Source organism: Myodes glareolus, chromosome 9 (genome assembly GCF_982192425.1).
Source record: "Myodes glareolus chromosome 9, mMyoGla1.1, whole genome shotgun sequence".
In the NCBI taxonomy this organism is placed as follows: Eukaryota; Metazoa; Chordata; class Mammalia; order Rodentia; family Cricetidae; genus Myodes; species Myodes glareolus.
Window position 1 is genome coordinate 72109802 of NC_142034.1, and position 8073 is coordinate 72117874.

Here is an 8073-nt window from a genome sequence, read left to right on the forward strand (position 1 = left end):
CACCAGCCCTCATTCCACCCTACTGCTGTTTGTGGGGCTGAAGACTGAAACTAGAGCGTCCCACATACTAGGCATGCACTCTGACCCTGGGCTGCATCCACTGCAGCCCCAATGACCCATTTTCTTCATCTTCATCATCATCTCCGGATTCAGTAATGGTTAGAGTGTTGGCCTTTAATCACCAGCCAATCAATAGTCCCTTGAAACTTTCTGGGTTAGATTTTTCAACCCCTGCCCTTTTTCAGAGGAACTGAACTTACTACTTAGAGAGAGAGAGTCACGTCAACATGACTCAGAGTTACCCCCTGAGTCAGTCACGTCAACGGACCTTTTTAAAAAATAATTTACTTTTATTTTGTGTGCCTTGGTGTTTTGCCTCCATGTATGTCTGTGTGAGGGTGTCAGATCTTGGAGTTAGGGTACTGAACCCTGGTCCTCTGGAAGAGCAGTCAGTTATCTTAACTACTTAGCCTCTCTCCAGACCCCAGGCTTAATTTAAAAAAAAAAAAATGCTCCTTTTAGTGACCTCCCTGGGTTACAAGAGTTCTCAGTACTTGAGACGTGTCTCCAAGTACGTCACGTGGCTGTGAATCTACACTCACTCATCTCCCCACTTGAGGGCCCGGACTTCACACTCAGCATCTATCCCATAATATACAGTGACTTCTTACCTAGTGCTCACTGAACGCTTGGCACCTGCCGAGAGCCTCAGGCATTACCTGGCTAGAACCCAGGACGGGCAGATCCCTTGTGACCACCATCCTATTGGCTAGGAGGTGATGGGGGAGGGGGGGGAAGCAGCCCCTTCCTTTGTTGCAGAGGTAGTTAAGCTTCTGCCCTTCACCCTCCCTGACTGGCTCAAGGATGCGCTATTACCACGAAGACAGAAAGGTGAGGTGGGGTGAGTGACAGAATCCAGAGCAGACTTCTGTTATAAAGGCTTGAGGCTCAAGGGGGACACCGAGGTGGGTTGTCCTCTCGGGTGGAGATTTACTAACAGAGTTATTGATACCATAGGCAGACAGGCAGATGCCCGCACGGTCAGGAACGGGGAGAGTTCCAGCCCACGAGGCAGAGCGGAGGTTCCCATCTTATGGTTCACAGAGGAAAGGCGATGCTTTACATGGTGGGGCTGTTTCTGATTCCCTGGCCCGAGGCAGGGGAAGGGGAGGAGCTTCCTGTATTGCCGGGAGAGAACGGGCAAATAAGAGGATGAAGTATGAGGGGAGGGCATAGAGTTGCACCCAAAACACTGGCTGCCACGTGATGTGCCAGAGCCTGGCAGCCTAGGCCTAGAAACTTCCCTGAGGCAGTGAGTTTGTCTGTGACAGACTAGAGATTCACATTTTATTTGGGAGTCCACCATTTCCTTCATCTGTAAGAAAGAGGAGGCCACAGGTGGGCGTGGCCTGAATAGCAGCCGGGGTTTGACACTGACTAGTCCAGGGACCTCTGCAGCAGCACCAAGGACATGACCGCGGCCCAGCCTCATCTCACCTCAGCCTTAGTAAAGGAGTATGGCCATGACACCAGCCCATCTCCAGCCCATCTCCAGCCCCACAAGCCATCAACTGCCACCAAGTCTACTCTACTTTTGACGTCCAGAGGTTGAGAAGCCTGGCTGTACAGACAACCTGCTTCATCAGCAGGAAGTGGAATGATGTACATGGAACTCCCCCCTCCCATGGATCTCATTTTATTAAATTTTAAACTTTAATAAAAAAAAAAAACAATTCCACATTGCAAGTGCCAGCCCTGGGCTCCCCATCCCTGCTACCCCTCCATCACGAGCGTCCCAAGAGCCTTCTGGCTGATAGGACCTCCCATTTATAAGGGTTCCTTGGGGTGTCAGCATCTCAAACTCAGAACCCTGGGTGGGAGAAGGGGGAGAAGGGAGCCAGGAGAGCATAGATGCTTCCGCAGATAGGACGCTGGGAGGACACAGACTAGGCACGACCCAGAAATTAACACGGGACTTCTGGTCCTCTAAGCCAGGAAGTTGTCATTGTGGGCTCTTCCTGGGAAGACTCTGTCGGCTGGAAGAACTAGTTCCAACACCAGGGTTAAGAACTGGGACCCCCCAGGTTTCCTAGCAAAGGCCCCAGACTACAGAGAGTCAGAGTGCCTGGGACATTTCTGGCCTATTCACTGTTTGGCCATCATTCCATGGTGATAGGCAGGTTGCTGGGGAAGACAATCCCACTATTTCTTTCCGAAGCTTCCAGAGTAGCCTTCTCTTCCTAGCCTGCAAGCCAGTCTCAGACTCAGCAGGCAGGCTCTAGAATCCTTTTTTTGTTTTTTCAATATAAGAACTAACCAAGTGGGGCTGGAGAGATGGCTCAGAGGTTAAGAGCATTGCCTGCTCTTCCAAAGGTCCTGAGTTCAATTCCCAGCAACCACATGGTGGCTCACAACCATCTGTAATAGGGTCTGGTGCCCTCTTCAAGCCTGCGGGCATACACACAGAAAGAATATTGTATACATAATAAATAAAAGAACTAACCAAGTGTAGTTAGTTTAACTGCTGACTTGACACAACCTAGACTCACCTAGAAAAGGGTGTCTCAGCGAGGATCTGTCTACACGGAGCCGGCCTGTGAGCGATTGTCCTAATTAAGTTCATTGATGTGGTAAGACCTCAGCCCGTCATGGGCAGCATCAATCCCTAGGCAGAGGGTCCTGAACTGCACGGTCAAGAGTAGAAAAATGGAAATGAACACACTAAGTCAGTGAACATGAGCACATTCATTTCTCTCTGCTCTGGACTCTGACGGGACTAGCAGTTTAAAGTTCCTATGACTCAGTATAACCTAGAACTACGATCCCAGATGCACCGTTCCTCCCCTAGGCTGGTTTTATGTCAGGATGTTTTATCGCAGCAACAGAAACTAAACTAAAAAGTCACGCCCAAACTGGCAGCATCCCCAGACTCCCCTCTTCCGGTCTCATGGTCCAAGCTCCTTATTAGTTCTCCTTCCCTGCCTCCCTTCTCCTTGCCAGACTCAACTAAAACACCCTCTTCTTAAAAGTCCCCTTAAGAAATCCTGCAGAGGTCCAAAGAACAGTTTCTTAGCCCCCTAAAGCCCTCTGGATGTTACCGTAAGTCCCTCTTCAGGAACCCTCATCGCCCCCTGCTATGAGCACAGTCAGTGGTGGCCACGTGGCATTCTCTTTGCTAACTATTCACAATCACTAAGAACAGCATCTACATCATTCTGTCACCCCCCCCAAGCCAGTCCCACACTGCCCAACAATAAAAGACAGCACTGCCATTTGACAGGGAGGTCAGAATAGATAGCTTGTCGGGAACCAGATTCCAGGAGAAGGGTTCAAGAACCTCCTGCTAGAAACAGGCAGATCCTAGACCAAGCTTGAGAGCAGCCCAGCTCCCCCACTCTCCAACAGCTGTCCCCTCTCCCAGGGCCCTGTACCCATCTCCCTTCATGGGATAGGGAAACAAAAGAATGAGAAGCCCAGGATTCGCTTCACCTGTCCTGATCCTAACGCCACCATGTTGACTCTTCTCTGGGAAGACGACGGACAATGTGGTTGTACTTACACCAGGAACACGCTAAGCGAGGTCCTTGTCCATGTAGTGCGGTAGAATCTTCCAATTCCGCTGTCACACAATAAGCCTCAAGATTCCTAGGTCCTAATCACCAAGTGCACCTCTCAGCATGCTCTGAGTCATACCCATCTCAATTTGGGACTTCTAGAAAGTCCTAGAAAACTCACTATGGAACAAGCTGGCGGGCTGGAGATGCGGCTCCTCCAGGGGAAGGCTTACCTAGAGTGCTATGCACGAGGCCCTGGGTTCAGTTCCCAGTTCCGCATAAATCAGGTGTGAGCATGTGTACTCCTATAATCCCAGCACTTGAGAGGTGAAGGCTGGAAAACCAGAAGTTCAAAGCCAACCTAGGAAGCAAAAAAGAGGAAGAAGAAGGAGGAGGAGCAGGAGGAGAAGGAGGTTGAGAAAGAAGGGAAGTCATAGTGGTGGTATGTTATTTCTGTTTTAATAAATAAAGCTTGCCTGAAGGTCGGTGCAAAGCAGTCACAATAGTCAGCCATACAAGCCAGGCAGTGGTGGCACCCACCTTTAATCCCAGCAACCACACTAATTAGCCATAGAGGCCAGGCGGTGGTGGTGCATGCCTTTAATCCCAGCACTAGAAAGGAATATAAAATGGGATGACAGGAACATGTTCTTTTTCAGTCTGAGGATTTCTTAGAGGTAAGTGGCTTGGCTGCTTTGCTTTTCTGATCTTCAGGTTGAACACCAATATCTGTGCCTGGGTTTTTATTATTTGTACTACAGGGAAAGGAAGCGATGAAGAGATGAAAGACTAAGGCTAGAGGCCCAGCAGTAAGCTCTGGGTACGAGACGCCTACCAGCTTTGCTGACTCGTGATCCACCCCACATGCCCTGGCCTCCAACCTCTACGTACTCTTGACGAAACTCGGGGCATCTCAAGCACTTCTTGCCAAAGGTGTCTTTTTCCAGGCCACGAATCTTGTTGAAAGAATAACAGAAAAGAGGGAAAGAGATCTGCCAGTCTCGACCGTCATCCATGGTTGCTCCAGGCCGGCTGACTTCTATCAGCCTGTGCACGTCCACAGGAGAGCGGTCTCCAGGCTTCCACACACAGACTAACTGGCTGAATTCCACCGACGTCCCAGGAATCCTCAGTGTTTGCGTTATCAACACCCCCCACTTGGGAGAAATTTTAGGGGACCCGAGGATGGCTAGCTCCCTACATGGCAGGCCCACCTCCATCACCTGCAGACCAAGTCCATTTCCTTTGCTTCCGTTCTAAGCCCTTTCAAGGATGAATTTCCTTCAATTCTCTATGGCTTTCAAGGATAAATATGTTTTTTCAAATTAAGAAAGGCTCGTCTCGGTTCTTTCTCTGCACCAAAGGGCAAGAATGTTTTACACTGGGGAGAAGCGTGGGGGAAATGGTTCAATTAGATTTACGAGATAAATCCACCAAACCCCCTCTTTTATAATTGGAAGTAATGAACTTTAATAAAAAGAAAAGAGGAAAAAAAAAAACAGCAAAGCCCCTTCAGCATCGGACCAGATGTCATGGAAACTCATTTGAGCACTGTCTTTCAAGTTTTGTTCCTTTAGGGCATTGTGATGTGTGGGAAGCCCAGGAGAAGTAGAGGGATTGCTCGCTAGCTCTCTCTCTCTCTCTCTCTCTCTCTCTCTCTCTCTCTCTCTCTTTCTGCTTATCAGGACAATGCCTACCATACCCAAACCCCAGGTCTGCACTGCTCAAAGCCAGTTCCAGCCTTCAAAGTCATCTCATGTGTTGATCAGGCTGGGAAAAGACACACACACATGCACACATGCACACACACTCACACACACACACACACACACACACACACAGACACACACAGACAGACACACATACACACAACTTAGGGAGACCAGGCTACAGAGCCTCCAAGGTCCTTCCATCAACAACATGCAGCTCCCAATGACCTCTCCAGCCTCAGAGTGCTCAGCCTGGCTCAGGACCTCAGGAATAAGTTCCAGAAATTCTCTCCTTGAACCCTAATCTGCTAGCCTGCAACACAAGTGAGGAATACACTTTCTAGCAGCTTCCACCCAAAACGGCAGCTCTTCCTGATTTCCCTGGTCTTCTTTTTCGTGTTCTTTATTACAAAAGTAATGGATGCTCATTATAGAAAATTCAAAAAATACAGATAAGCAATAAAGAAGAAAATGAAAATACCTCGTAACATCACTGTTTCCAAATCGCATTAGCACCTTAGTTTATAGCCCTCCACGCATTTCTCTATGCATAGAAAGACAAGTTTTTTGTTTTCATGGGTTTTTCTTCCTTGTGCAAAGAAATGGAATCAGAATGTATACTTTTTATATCGTATCCTGTTAAAGAGGAGTCAATCCCATGACTTTCCTCCCTGCTGAAAGTGACTTTTGGGTGTCACTGGTCTTGGGGTGTCTCCTCAAAGTGTCCCTGCATGGGCTATTCTCCTAGCCTTGCAGAAGCATCCAAACCCAACCCTGAACTCTCATAAGGCTCCTCACTAGTCCAGGCTCCAATCCCACACAGGTCAAAGAGGGTAATTAGCTCTGGTCACCATATGTTCACACTATGACCGTGTCTGCGAGTTCAAGATCAGCGCCCTCTCTGAAGACTACATCCATCAGTCACAGGGACTGGCTGGTGACAGTGCATCCCAATGACCACACAGCCTTGGATAAACTGTGCAGCTGTCACACAGTGTTTACGGCCCAGAGAAGTGCTCGACAAATAAACAAAGTTGGTGTGATAGCTCACCCCGTAATTCCAGCACTCAGGAAACTGAAGCAAGAGGATTGCTTTGAGTTTGAGGCCAGCCTGTGCTACATAATGAGTTCCAAGCCAGGCTGAGCTATGGAGCGAAACCCTGCCTTTAAAAAAAAAATCAACATCCAAGCCAATCGTTAAAGCAAAAATCTCTCAATTTTCTCAAACATTCTGGATAGTCCTAAGTCTATACACATAATATGTGATTTTTTTGGGGGGGATGTCAAAGGTTTATTGGGACATAAAGGAAAAAAATCAAGAAATCTAAATTATTTTGACTGAATCAAAGTTACTTGGAGAATATTCGAACACTAAGAATTGGGGGGCCACACACCAGAGTTTCCAATTCAGTAGGTCTGAGGGTAGCAGCTGGGAATGTGCCAGCTTAAGGAGACCCAGATGGGGTTAGCAGTTTAAGGTACCCAGCCTTTGAATGCTACTACTTGGTGGCTTCTAGCTGATGGTGTTTAGGAGCAAGGCACAGTAGTATAATGAACTCAGAAAGGGGAAATTTGTGTCACCACTGTGGAGAGACCTTGACCTGGAGACCCCTCTGTCCCCCACAAGGGACAGGTCTCAGGACAGTGGACAGTGCTCCCCTAACTTACATCCAGGGGACATCATGCCCTTATTTTCCCCTATATGAAGCAATTGACCTTGGGCCTTAGACACTGCTTTTTCTCACACTGTACCCTGTAACCAAAGAGCCGGTATCCAGGAGACGAAGGGCTGTCAGGACAGCAGCCAAGCTGCCGAGTTTCTGCAGCCCTGGGGAAGCCGCACAAAGTTAACTAAACACAGGAAGCAGACATCTGTCCATGCGGTCTTCTCTGTCCCACGGCTCCTCATTCTGCAGCCCCATGTCACCTGGGCAGCTCGCTCTCCCCAGCAACACGTCAATCATCCCTTCTTTCTTCCACTGTCTGCCTTGGTTGTCTCACCGCGTCAACTTAGTAAGACTAACACTAAACCAAACACAGTCATGCTAAGTGGTCCGTGCCAGGAAAAAGGGGCCCACAGGGGTCACGGGGACATCTATGAGGCGTTCAAATAAGACTCAAGGGTGGCTAGTGTAGATCATAGACTTCATCAAATAAGACAGAAAATGTGGCTGCTGAGCTCCCAGAGTTGAATGCTGGACTGAACCAGCTCAACCTCTCTGGTTCTATTATCCAGAAGGGAGTATACTTCTCATGACTGTAATAACATATCTGACAAAAACCAAGTCAAGGAAGGAAGGGCTTGTTTTAGCCCGTGGTTCAAAGGACACAGTCCACAGTGGCAGGGAAGGCAGGAGTGAGGAGTGTGACACAAGCGGTCACGTTGGATCCACACTCAGGAAGCAGAGAGATGAGCGCTGTAGCTCAGCTCATTTTCTCCTTTTGAGTCCAGGTCCCCAGCCCATAGAACAGCCTGAGCACATGGTCATGGTGGGTCCTCCCGCCCAGTTACATCTCTCTGGAAAACCCTCACACATGCCCAGAGATGTGTCTCCTTAGTGAGTCTAAGTCCCAACAAGATGACAGTCAAGATTAACAATCACAGGGGGCTGGAGAGATGGCTCAGAGGTTAAGAGCATTGTCTGCTCTTCCAAAGGTCCTGAGTTCAACTCTCAGCAACCACATGGTGGCTCACAACCATCTGTAATAAGGTCTGGTGTCCTCTTCTGGCCTGTAGGCATACACACAGACAGAATATTGTATAATAAATATTTTAAAAAAAAGATTAACAATCACAAGAAGGTAGGCAG

General features: G+C 48.5%; 1 long non-coding RNA gene across 1 annotated transcript; it reads left to right on the forward strand.

The window, feature by feature from the left end:
* The first annotated feature begins 755 nt into the window (after positions 1-755).
* On the forward strand, positions 756-4887 carry LOC146892913 (uncharacterized). The gene is made up of 2 exons (XR_015003410.2): positions 756-891; positions 4316-4887. It is a non-coding gene; the product is annotated as an uncharacterized LOC146892913 (long non-coding RNA).
* The last annotated feature ends 3186 nt before the right edge of the window (positions 4888-8073 follow it).